The sequence below is a fragment of the Desmodus rotundus genome, chromosome 7, assembly GCF_022682495.2.
Source record: "Desmodus rotundus isolate HL8 chromosome 7, HLdesRot8A.1, whole genome shotgun sequence".
Lineage (NCBI taxonomy): Eukaryota > Metazoa > Chordata > Mammalia > Chiroptera > Phyllostomidae > Desmodus > Desmodus rotundus.
In genome coordinates this window covers 91,266,274-91,278,647 of record NC_071393.1, presented here as the reverse complement: position 1 = coordinate 91,278,647, position 12,374 = coordinate 91,266,274, and positions in this window count along the sequence as shown.

Here is a 12,374-nt window from a genome sequence, read left to right as displayed (position 1 = left end):
GTAAAGGTAGGCAGTGAGCCCTTTCGGTTTTTCTTGCCAAATTTTTTACACGTTGGAGATGTGACTTAAAGGCAACCTCATGTGGGGATCTCTAAGGAATTTCTTCTTTACTGAGACTTCATTGTTAGGATCTTTGATACAGTAATCTCTTAGTTGGAAGGAACAGCAATTTGCTTGGGTGCCTCTGGGAGGGAAAAAGAAGAGATTAAATGAAAAGATACATGTGTATGCTAATCGAGGAAAAGTTGAAGAAGGGAGCAATAGCAAACTTACACACACACTGGGAAAAATTTTTCTTCTCTAGTGATTTTTCTTTCATGAGGACTTTTGCTGTTTTTATTTCTACCAGGTTTAGAGGCAATTTCCCTATAACCTCATCTCATGTGCTACATCAGAGCTGACAGGTCCCTCTACTCCACAGATATTCTTTAACACTCAGGCCTCACTAACTGGCAATAGCCTCTCCATCTCCAAATGGCAAATTACTTACAGAAAAAATCAGATTGGCCCAGTCATTTTTACAGGACGAGCTTTAGATGGCCTTTGAGTTGAGTGCTTACCCTGGGTCCAGTCTGATTATGGCTTTTTTGCCTCCCTCTTCCAGTAGGGGCCATGAGTAGGCAGATCCCCTGGGCGACATTATGGGCAGGGCATGAACTTGTTATTCCAGGGCACGACTTCATAATCCCAGTTTTTTGACTCTTGCTTTAGTCATGGGCAGAACAAATATGCGCAAAGTTATCTCAGTTCCAAGTACCGCCTGTTCAATTCCCCCACCCCTGGTGACCTCAAGAGCACCCAAACACAGCAAGAAGAATGAGAGGGAAAACAAACAGCAAACACCCTCTGGAAGGATGCCTGATCATATGTTACCCAGGCCCCTTGGTTTGACCCTCAAGGTCCTGTGTCTTGCTGACTTCCTGGCTCACAGGCTTCCCCTTCTCCTACCACTAGTTACCCCTAACCTTTGACACCATGGACCCAGCCCAGAATTCTCAGTGCCCAGGTTTTGATGTGCAATTCCTAGCCTCTGATGCTTGCCTTCTTATCTAACTTGCTTTCCTTTTCATTTCCTCATTTTGAAAATCCATCATGAGAATAAGATGCTATAGTATTTACCTCAGTTATGGGCATCTAGCACAAGTATAGGTAGCAGAATGGTGCACATAAAATAAATTGACTCTTTCCTCTAGAAATAATGTGAGTATGCTGTGGAATATCAAGTAGCCATCAACAGTGAGAAAAATTATATACAAAGAAAGATTCTAAAATAGAATATGAAATAGAAATAATGTAGCTTATTTCTTATGCTATGGGCATTTATATACAAAATATGAGATATATGGATTAGGAGAGACAGAGAAATATGTAAAGAGAAAAATAGTTGTTCTGGGGTGTGAGAACTAGGGTATTCACTTTGCATTTTTTCTTAAAATCATCCTGTAAAGGGTTACAGTTTGGTTGCTGTAACCCTTCTATGTTGTGTTAAATAAAAGGGGGGATGAGAATGGAGGGATAAAGAACTAGTAATCAAGGAAGAGAAACCTGTTTCCAATTAGCTAAACACAACTGGATGTGCAAAGTGACCTTGCTGCTTCCTCTCTGTCCCTTGAAAACAGTGGGAATGCTTCACGGTGCTTTGCCAAAAGGGGTCAATAATATTTCTTTCAAGCCTGTTTTGTCAAAATAATGATTTAAATGATGGAAGCACAGAGCTGAAATAAGGGGCCGGCTTGGAGGAGAAGGCTTGAAATTTGGGACTTGGATAGAAAGAACAGAAGCATTCTGTGTAGGAAGCACCTGCAGGATGAAGCAGAATGGCCCAAGGGTGATGTGTTTGGAGGCTACTGAGACTCCCAGAGAATACCTGAAGGTCTCTGGTGGTGTTTGGAAGTACAACGGACCCTCCTCACAGAGGTCCACATGTGAACAAGATTCCAGGGCCCAGATAACTGAGTGACAGGGGCACTCAGGGCAGGGAGGCCAGCACTCTTAAGCTAATGTCCGTCCCACCACCAGAGTTAGGAAGGCCGAATTGCCCAACAGAGATGATGACCTCAGGTCTCATGACATCAGTGTCCCTGCACATCAGCTTTCCAGCAGGGATCTACAGCTTCTCATGGTCCAGCTACATGGACTGCTCTGAGGAGCAGGTAACTCAGGGAGAATGTGTTTGTTTTTGTGCTGCATGCTAACTGGTCTCTGTCACATATAAGTGACCTTAGACTTTCCAAACAGGCAGCCTTTCTGTTGACAGATGTCAGGTATCAGAATTTCAGGGAGCTTGCCTGTATCACCACAGATTTCAGATGAATGGCCCTGGGCCTTGACTGTAATCCCTTTGCACTGGCAGCTCATCAGGCAACAGTCAGTGGCTCTCAGATGGGCGTCTTAGTGAATCTGAGTCCTGTTTCCCTATAAATGCCAAAGAAACATGGATGAAAAGCAAGGTAAAAGAGTAGCAAGACAGCGGAGCTAAGGTTCCAGGAGCTGTATTCTGTCGGCAGCTCTGCAGCTCACTTGTGCACCTTCAGCAAGTCATTCACCCTTTCAGGATGTGAGTTCCTCTTCTATCACATAGAAATAGAACTAGCTCAAACTTTTAAAAAGTTATATTAATTATTATCTGATTCAGCCCTATTGCTTTAAACTAGTCAACCCTTTGCAAGTCCCCCAGACAGCACCCAATAACAATAACACCCTGAGTCTCTTGTGTGACTCTCATCCCAGACCATTTCATCCTGTCCAGCCTTGCTTCCTAGCTCACAGCGCGGGTTTTCTCAGCTCCTGACTCCTTCTTCCCCAAGAGGAGCTGCTTAGGGAAGAAGCCTATGATCCCAATCTTCTCCCTCCTTACACATTTTCCCTGTGGACTTGTCCTTCTTCTAGACCCCCCATAACATCCTAGCCCACCGGACCCTCCCTGGCACCATATCCATTGCATCTCCTTGGCTCCAACAGTGAGTACATTGAATGTGTCTCTTAGAAATGATTTAACAGTTACCTGTAGGCATCAAGTCCTAGAAATGTAAAGTGTATTAGATACACTGAAACAAAATAATCAAAGAAAAGAAAAGAGAAGACTTTAGGAGATTTATAATCAAGTCAATTTAAAAAAAACTACTATATCACATACAAAATCTGATAACTTTGAAAAAATATTAATACCTTAAAATAGTAAAAGGCCTATGGCGTTATCTAAGGAAAAAAAAGTCAGAGTGAAGTAGAACTGATATAAAAAGTAATCTGGAGATAAATACAGGGATAATCAGGGAGCAATAGCATTCTGCAAGCTGGAAAGCACTTGAGCAAGGCATAAAAACTTAGCAGACCTGAGAAAACGAATTCTTAACTTGCAAAGGAAATTGCCAAGAATCCATCTGACTTCACAGAACCCCAGAAGACTCAAGAGTTGATCCCACCACTTACTTCAAGAAGTGGGAGGAGGAGGTTAAAATTACGGATCTTGAATTGAAAGTCTGAGCATAATTAGATCTCCAGACAGCACAGGAAAATGTTTCACCCGTTTTTCTTCATCGCCCACAATAAAAGGCAAAAAAGGGTAAAACAGTCTCTGTTTTGGGGGCAGTCAGCACAATTTAGGATGAGGGTATTATATTGAAAGTAGGGCAATTAAGAAAACAGGAACGTTTTAAATGCCAAGGACTTTAGTTCTCCCACACCTACCCCAGTATTTTTCCAAAACAATGGCAGAGCAGTCAGGCAGGTAAAGTCCAGACTGACCTTTCCGATTAGGAAAGTCAGAAAGGTCAGTTCTCAGGGATCTGAACTGCCTAAGACAAAACATCTAAACATTCAAGCAAGGTGGCAAGAGAGGTGGAAGACATCTAGGGGAGGCTTCTAAAGTGGAAGCTCAAGAGCAACGTAAACAGAAATAAGCAACTTGAAGGAAGCAGAGACTAAGCAAGAAGAAGAAACTTTCATCAGTGTCCCAGGAAGAGAGATTAGAAGATTCTCCTACTGTGAGACAAGAGCAGTGTACTGTGAGAAGGATCATTCAGAGAACCACCACCACCACCAGTTCTCGGAAATTACAATTAAATAGACGAAACAAAATCATTGACAGTTCTCAAAAATAAGGAAAATTTCTAGAAAAATAAGGCAAAGGTAAGAGAATAAAATTTAGCCATCCCAAGAGGTGCAACACCTAAAAATTCTAGAAAAGAGGAATAGTAAACATGCATGGAAAGAAACAATCAAGTAATTCAAGAAAATCCCCTGGAGATGAAGAACCGGTTTCCCATTTGAAAAGGCTTACTGAGGGCCCAGAAAAGTAGATGGACGTTGACTCATACAGGGACTATCATTCTTAAATTCCAGTACAGTTGGCACAAAGAGAAAAAACATATAAACTTCCAGGATGGAAAGAAACAGTCACATGAGAAGGAATAGGAATTAGAATGGCTTCAGGCTTCTCAGAATCAACATTGGAAAATAGAAAGCAATTGAGCAATACTTTCCTTCAAAATTCTAAAAGAATATGTTTCCAATCGAGAATCCTATTATTATCAACCAAATTAGTGTTCAAAGAAGGGTATAATAGACATGTTTAGTGATGCAGAATCTCTAAATATTTACTCACGCAAAGCAAATAGAAAACATAGGATATGGGAAGCAGTAGGTCCAATACAGAAAAGGAGCAAAGGGAATCTCAGGGTGCTGGTGAAGGGGAGTCCCAGGATGCCAGCTGTCTGCTAGGTTTCAAGAGAAGCCAGTCTGCTTTGGGGCAGTTCTGAAGTTTCCTACGCGGACTTTTCCAGGAGATAAAACTGATAGGATACCTATTGTATCTGGATGTCCTGAGAGGAGATCTAGACAATTGGTGAGGAGTTCAGTTTGTGATTGTTATTAGTGATAAAAACATAGGAACTAAGCAAAGACACAAAACAAATGCAAACACAAATGGTATTTACTTTAGGCAAAACCAACAAGATGCAGAAAAGGAAAAACTGTCTCACTTTGAATAGCACTTACATGGTTGCTATAATAGAATACTAATGTCCGTCCTAACTGAAATCGTAATGTGACTCTGTTGGGAGGATGGAGAGATGGAAAGAGTGTATGTGTGTATGGGAGCAGAGGAAGGAAAGAAAGATAAATCCTCATTCCTTGTAGTGGGAAATCAATACATATTACAATGCAAGCATATTTTCCAGAAGTCTTGAGGTAAGTGTCAAAATAACCAACTAAAAATTTTTGCCCCTGGGAACAGAAAAATGATAATTGGGTGGGCGGGCTGCTAGGAATGAGATTAGCTTTTTTTCTTTTTTGGTAGCAAACCTTAGAAAACTCTTTTACTCTTTAAAGTGTGTGCATTTATAACTTTAACTTGGATTGAAAACAAAAATCGAAAGTAAGGAGGTGGAGTAATGGAGCAAACAGGAAAAAGGACTCATGGATTGGACAACAGTGTGGTCCAAGGATTGCAGGGAGGAGGGAAGTATAAGGGGATAAATGATCATAGAAAAATACAATAAAAAATAAAAGTAAGGAAAGCTATGAAAGAAAAATATGAAGGTAATTTTATAATTCATAAGGTTATTATTACCTTCAACATATGAAAATGAATTTGTAGACTAGGCTCAATTACAAACAGATGCAGAAGTCATGTATAAAATATTGTTAATGCATCTAATTTAGCAGCATTTAAAGACAATATGCCAAATCCAAATATATTTAGTCTCAGAAATCAAAGAACAAGTAAGAATTTAAAATTGATCACTATAGCACATTGAATTTACAAATGAAAAGGAAAAAGTGACCATTTTAATAGACTTAGCAGAATCACTTGATAAAATTCAATACTTATTCAGGAAATAGACCCTTAGTAAACTAAATTTTGGAAACAACTTCTTTCATCTTAAAATAGATAATAAAAATTCATATCATACATTATATTTAATGATAAACTTTAGAAGTAATTCCATTAAATTGAAATACAACACAAGAATACTCATTATCATCACTTCTAAGATTCTAGGCATTGAATTAAGATAAGAAAAAAATTATAAGCATTGGATAGGAAGGAGAAATGTGTTTATTTATAGCGACTGTTTATATAGACAGCTTACCAAAACTTATCAAAAATTTGCATAATTAATAAGGGAGCTCAGCATGATAGTTATCTATCATTTCACCATTAGGAGTCAATATTTTTATATATACCAAGAATAAGCTATTTCAAAATGAAATGGAAATAAAAATTCCATTTACAATAGCAAAAATATTCTGAGGTAATTAGTACTAAATCAACAAATATGTCTATTATTTCCCTAGAGAAAATTTTAAAACATTATTGAATCACATAAAAGATTATCTGAATTAATAGAAAGTTACACCAATCAGTTGGGAAATACAATATCACATATATGTCATTTCTCACACAATTACTCTATAAATGCAAAAAACTGTCAAGTAAAATTCCAAGGAAGAATTTAGAGCTTAACAAGCTGATCCTAAAATTCATGTGGAAGAGAAAAAGGCCCTGTGTAGTCAATACAGTTTTGGGGAAAACAGCAAGTATGTGGGCAAAGGGGAAAAACTTGGGGACATCTGTAATAATGTAAACAATACAAATCAAGCTTAAAAAAAAGAACAAGTAAGGAGTTAGCAGTGGCGCCCACCCTTACAGACACCCAGATGCTTTACAAAGGTATACTAATTAAGATGATACATTAGAGGCAGAATGACAGGAAAATAGACCAATAAAACAAATAATTAAGAAACAGCCATTAAAAATATAAAATTGATATATAACAGAGATGGCACTACAAATTAGGGGGAACAAATGGACTATTAAAATAATAAGATGTGAGGGCAAGTGGTGATCTATATAGAAAATGTAAAATGTGATCCCTATCTCACACCATATACAAATAAATTCCCTGTGGATTACAGAGTTAAATATGGGAATCAAAACTTTAAGTCTTTTATAAGAAAACATAGAATAGTATCATGATGACTTGTGGTTAGAAATGACTATATAATGCAGACACAAAATTGACTACAACAAATTTTAAAAATTCTGCTCAACAGACACAATATGAAAAATGAAGGAGTCAAATCACAGGGTGGGAAACAGTGCTTGCAATGCACATAACTTAAAAAGAATTGATATCTAGAATCTATGAACAACTCTAGAAATATTCTTTAAAAAGCAGCCCAATAGCAAAATTGCAAATCATTATCATCATCATCATCACTCAGAGAAGAGAAACCTGAAATGAAAAACAGACAAATGTGACAACATTTAGCTCTGGTAATGGTCAGGAAAAGACAAGACAGTTTCATACCAACCAGACAGGCAAACATTCAAGGGCCTGGCAACATCAGAAGCTAGCAAAGATGTGGGGAAATGGGGTCTTTCAGGAACTGCTGGCAATAGTGTCTTTTAGAGGATAATCTGGAAATTTCTAGAAAAGTTGAAAATATATATGCTTTACAATCCTGCCCTTCCACTTTTCTTTATGTATTTATTTATTTTTGTTTATTTTATACTTGTTCAATCCTCACTTGAGGATATGTTCTTTTATTTTTTATTAATTTTAGAGAGAGAGGAAGGGGGGCAGAGAGAGAGAGAAACATCAATATAAGAGAGAAACATCTATCAGTTGCCTCCCGTGTATGCCCTGACCAACTGAGCACCTGGCCAGGGTTACCCTTCCACTTTTAGTATGAACTCTAAGGAAACAATAACAAGTGTGCACAAAGAACCATGCAGAAAAATGTTCATTCTAGCATGGTTTGTAATAACAAAAAGCGAAATATGATCTTAGCTAACAATGGCTATTATTTCCTGTCCAATGTCATGTGAGCTACACATACTGAAAAAATAATAAGAGTTTAAAAATTTTAAAAACCCCTCCCTATTCCATGTCACAGTTCTGTGCTTGTTACCCAAAGGACAGAGCCAGACACCTCAATAATGACTGATTTACAATTCAGTTTTGCCAATTTAAAAGGATACAAGTACAATCTTTTTGGATATAAATAAGCAAAGATTTGTGACTATGTTAATCAGATATTTATTTGTCAATTACAAAAATGTTTTATTTTTGTCCATTTTTACTTAATTCTACAAGTATGGATGTGGTTGGGAAGAATCAATAAAAGTCTAGTATTCCCTGATCACTCAGTGGGCTCCTCTGAGCAGCCCCTGGTGACACATTCTCCTTTGAACACTTAGTACTTTGGGCAAGAGCCATCACTTGGACCAGGCAGCTGTGCTTTCCAGAGCCTCTGAACATCTGTCCAAATTGTGGCACAAAACCTGCCTGTCCCAAATTGACCTCATTACTCATTTATAAACATATGAATAGACGATGGGGGAAAATCATCTGTGTCCTCCACAAGGGACCGCTCGTTACACTTCTCGTCAACTCTGCTGCTGGCTTGCATTTCTGGGGAGACCTGGAGCGCTTTTCACAGGGTGGCCTTCACAAACACCACATTACCGCTTTGGGTGCAGCACGGACATAACAAGCCTGGAGAAAAGACCAGTCTCTGTCCCTCTTATTCAGAGATGATTCATGTATGTAACACGAACACATGATCCGAAAGGCTAGTTCTTTGATGCTTGTTTCCTGTTTCCTCTTTTAATGGGCAGTCCAGGTTTCCCTGTGTACCGAGGGCTTTGTGAGCCCCTAAATGGTTTCTAGGAAGCTACCAGCAGCAATAGCTGGCTTGGTAAAGAATTTGGACACTTGCCCAGTTTCCTCTTCACCTTCAGATGAGGAGGAACCCATTTGAAAGCCCTGATCAGACTCTATGCTTCCTGTAGTTTTTATAGAACTTCAAGGACAGAGTGAGAAAGATGGAATTTTTGTTCAATTTTCTGATCAAATCCAAGCAAAGGGAAGTTGATAATACTTGCTTTTGAGTATGAGCTTCTTTTTTTTTTATACAAACAATGCTTTATTTTAGCGTTAATTATTTTCTCTTTAAGACAAGTCAATCTATTAACAAGTATAAAAATATTTATAAATTACTTAGCACAGACCACTGGCAGTAAGTGGTCAAGGGTGTAGACAGCCTGCCTTTGAACCCAGTCTCTCATACTTCCTAGCTGTGTTGTCTTGCATGATTTACTGAATCTCTCTCTGCGCCTCAGTGTCTTCATCTGTAAAATGAGGATAATAGTAGTACATACCTCACAGGGTTCTTGTGATGGTTAAAGGAGTTAATACATGGAAAGAGCTGAGAATATGCCAAGCACAAGGCAAATGTTTGATAAATGTTGGCTGCTGTGAAAACCTAGTGCTATATAGCTCATTTTGGGATAAAAGAAATTATACAGCATTGCTGCTTTCCTCAAAGATATTTAACGGAAGGAGACGAGTAGCACACACATATTTTCTTTGTCAGCAGCATATGCTGCAGGAAGCTATGAAACAGGGTGATGTAGACTATTAGGAAGTAGGACTGCATCTGCTTGGACATTTCAGCCACATGGTTCTCAAAGAGTTAACAGAGCCACTAGATCTGAGAGCAATGGAACCATGAAGAAAGCCTCACAGAGAAGATAGGACTTCACCTGGGCTTTGAAGGTTCGGCAAAATACAGACAGAGTAGAAGGTAATTTTGGAAGTAAGAATCACGTGAGCAAAGAGACAGATGGTATAAATTTGGCATGCAAGAAACTAGTAAGACTTAAGAATGGGATTTGGGAAAGACTCAGTGTGCAGCACCAACGCGGAACTGTGTACCCGCAGTGAATTTGTTCATTGCTTTTCCAACCAGATGCCTTCCTTTCTGTCCACGTTATTTCTTTCCCCCTATCCTTTACCTAACAGACCAGATTCTTACCTCTCATGACTACAGTGGGAATCTTCTCCTAACTGAACAGCCTCTGGACATTATTATAAAAAATCTCTCCCACCCTAACATGGGGCCTGGTATCCATTCCCAGCATGGTGATCTTGCCGGAGTTGAGCCAGATGAATGTAGAGGAAATGCACACATTTATCAGTGATATGCTTATCAGCTGCTTCATGAATGCACATTTTAATACGAAACCTAACTAAAATCCCTGTCATCTTCCCTTTACTTGAAGATATAGGCAAGTTGTTGCTCAGAATCAGTATTATATTCTCTTACAGTATTATTTTTAATGGCTATTGTTTTATAATGTCCTCATCAAATCTCCAAGTAAAAGAAATTATCTAGAAGAGAACTTTCCCCCCACAATGAATATCTGAACAAAACTAACCTGAGTTTCCTTCAAAGTTTTCTTTCCCCCCATTTTCCTTTAATTGAAAATTTCAGGTCATTGTGTATCTTCAGTGAAAACAAAGGACAGCTAGATACAAGGCACAAGGAGATAAAATGGTACGATGAAGAAGAAGAGGACCCTGTCATTGACGTCCTAACACACAAGCTGGATGTTCGCTTCTAGGTAAGCCCGAGAGTACTCTTCCTCTCCAAATGGGGCTTTTCAGTGCTGCCCAGCGTCACTCTGGAGTGATTTCCAGTGGGGTCACAAGTCTTGAGTGCCACCACCCTCACCAAGAGTAAGACCTCCGAGCCACGGGAACAGTGGAGTTGCTCTCCACCTGGGTAAGGTGGACTGCATTCCCAGAGCTTGTTCATCCTGGAGCATGTTCCATCAGGCTGGTCTGCAGCTCCCAAGCTCCAGGCTTGTGCTCCATAGGAGGAGAAGCTGGGGGGAGAAGAAACTCTCTCAAAGAGATTTCCACCCAACCCTAAGCTCTTGTTAACCTTCAACAAGGCGAAATCTTTTAAACAGTGCTCCTTCCCCTGCAAAATGTCAGTATCTGACAAGAGGCCTCTGAATCAGAATGAAATAATTCTGCACAGATAAATATATGGCAGTTGCTGGCTCGCTCCTTGGGAATCAGCGGCATTTGATACTCTGGTAACTGGCCCAGAAAAGAAAGACAGTCAAGGCAACAATAAAATGGAAGACACATTTTGACTTTCTATGGCATAAGCCAACGAGCTTTATATACAACTTGAAGCAAGCCACAAACATGGTAATGTAGGTCATGCCAAACGACCTTGAAAACTAAGTCTGAACTGATCAGCCCACCTCGAGAGTACTAGATGAAATCTCCAGGCCACACACCTTTTCTCAGTATATTACTACCTCTAGGGCCCCACACAGTGCGTGGACAGGTAAGCATTTGGAAAGTTAGCAAAAATTGTACATTAATGATTCGGACAATTTGAACAGAATCAGTCAGGAGAGCGAGAGACTGGGGAATCACATGGATTAGTGGGATTATTATTATGTTTGTTTAATCCATACTGGAGAAGACTTGCAGCATTCAGGATTTAACAGGTCAGTTTCGTTCATGCAAGAGGGACCTCAATGGTCCACGGTGTAGGGAATTTTCATTTTATTCTGGCACTAATTTGAATTGTATGTGTTGTTGGCTTAATATGTGTGATCCCATCAAATGACCACTGAGTGACCCTAGCAGACTGCTAGAATCAACACTCAACACAGGTTTTTGTTATCTACTCACACCTATGTATGTGCTTAATGGGAGAAATATTGTGGGAAAAGTATCAAAGTCCCTGAGGGCCTTCTGTGCAGAAAGACCCACCATAGAGAGTATGAAGGAGGCATCAGCTCTAATGAAAGGTCCGACTAGAACTACCAGGCAGAAGACGCAGGATGGAGATTTCAACAACTGGAACAGGTTTTCTTCCAAGGAAGCTTAATGATTTCAAGAGGGGACCAGAGAGCCAGTTATTCAAGGGTTTCGTGGTCAAGGGAACCTATGACATTTGTCTTCCTACCTCCAATACTCAGCTCAGTGGCTGGCACACGAAAGGTCCTAGTGAAACCACAAAGTATCAGAGCTACTAAGGCTCTAATCTTACCACACCACTAACTTAGGAGGAAAACAAACCCCGAAGAGGTTAACTGACTATGAAGTGGTGGGGCCAGTGTTACATCTTAGACCTTTAAACGCCGTTTCAGGGCTGTTCCTGACAGAGAAGCACTTCACATTTATGTTCATAAAATACTCTTGAGAGTTAGATATGCTGCACATATTAAGTGGTTTGATGAGCTATTTTTAGAACTTCCTTGAAAGAAAGGGTTGTTTCAGGACACGGTGAGTTGGAGCTTTCTTTCCCGTTCACTCCAGCCTCCCCACTGCACCTTCTCCTCCACAGCAGAGATGGATATGAGAGGATGTGGGAAAGGTACCCAAAGAATTCACTGCCCCAAAAGGTTAGAAGCCTCATCTAAAGAACTGGAACTTGGAGAACTCAGTTGAGGGGGAGGGGCACTTCCCCATTCACATTCTCCTATTAGACTTAGGCACAGGGAAGGCTTTCAACCATTTATTCAACAAGCACTGATAGCATCGTTTATGTTTCAG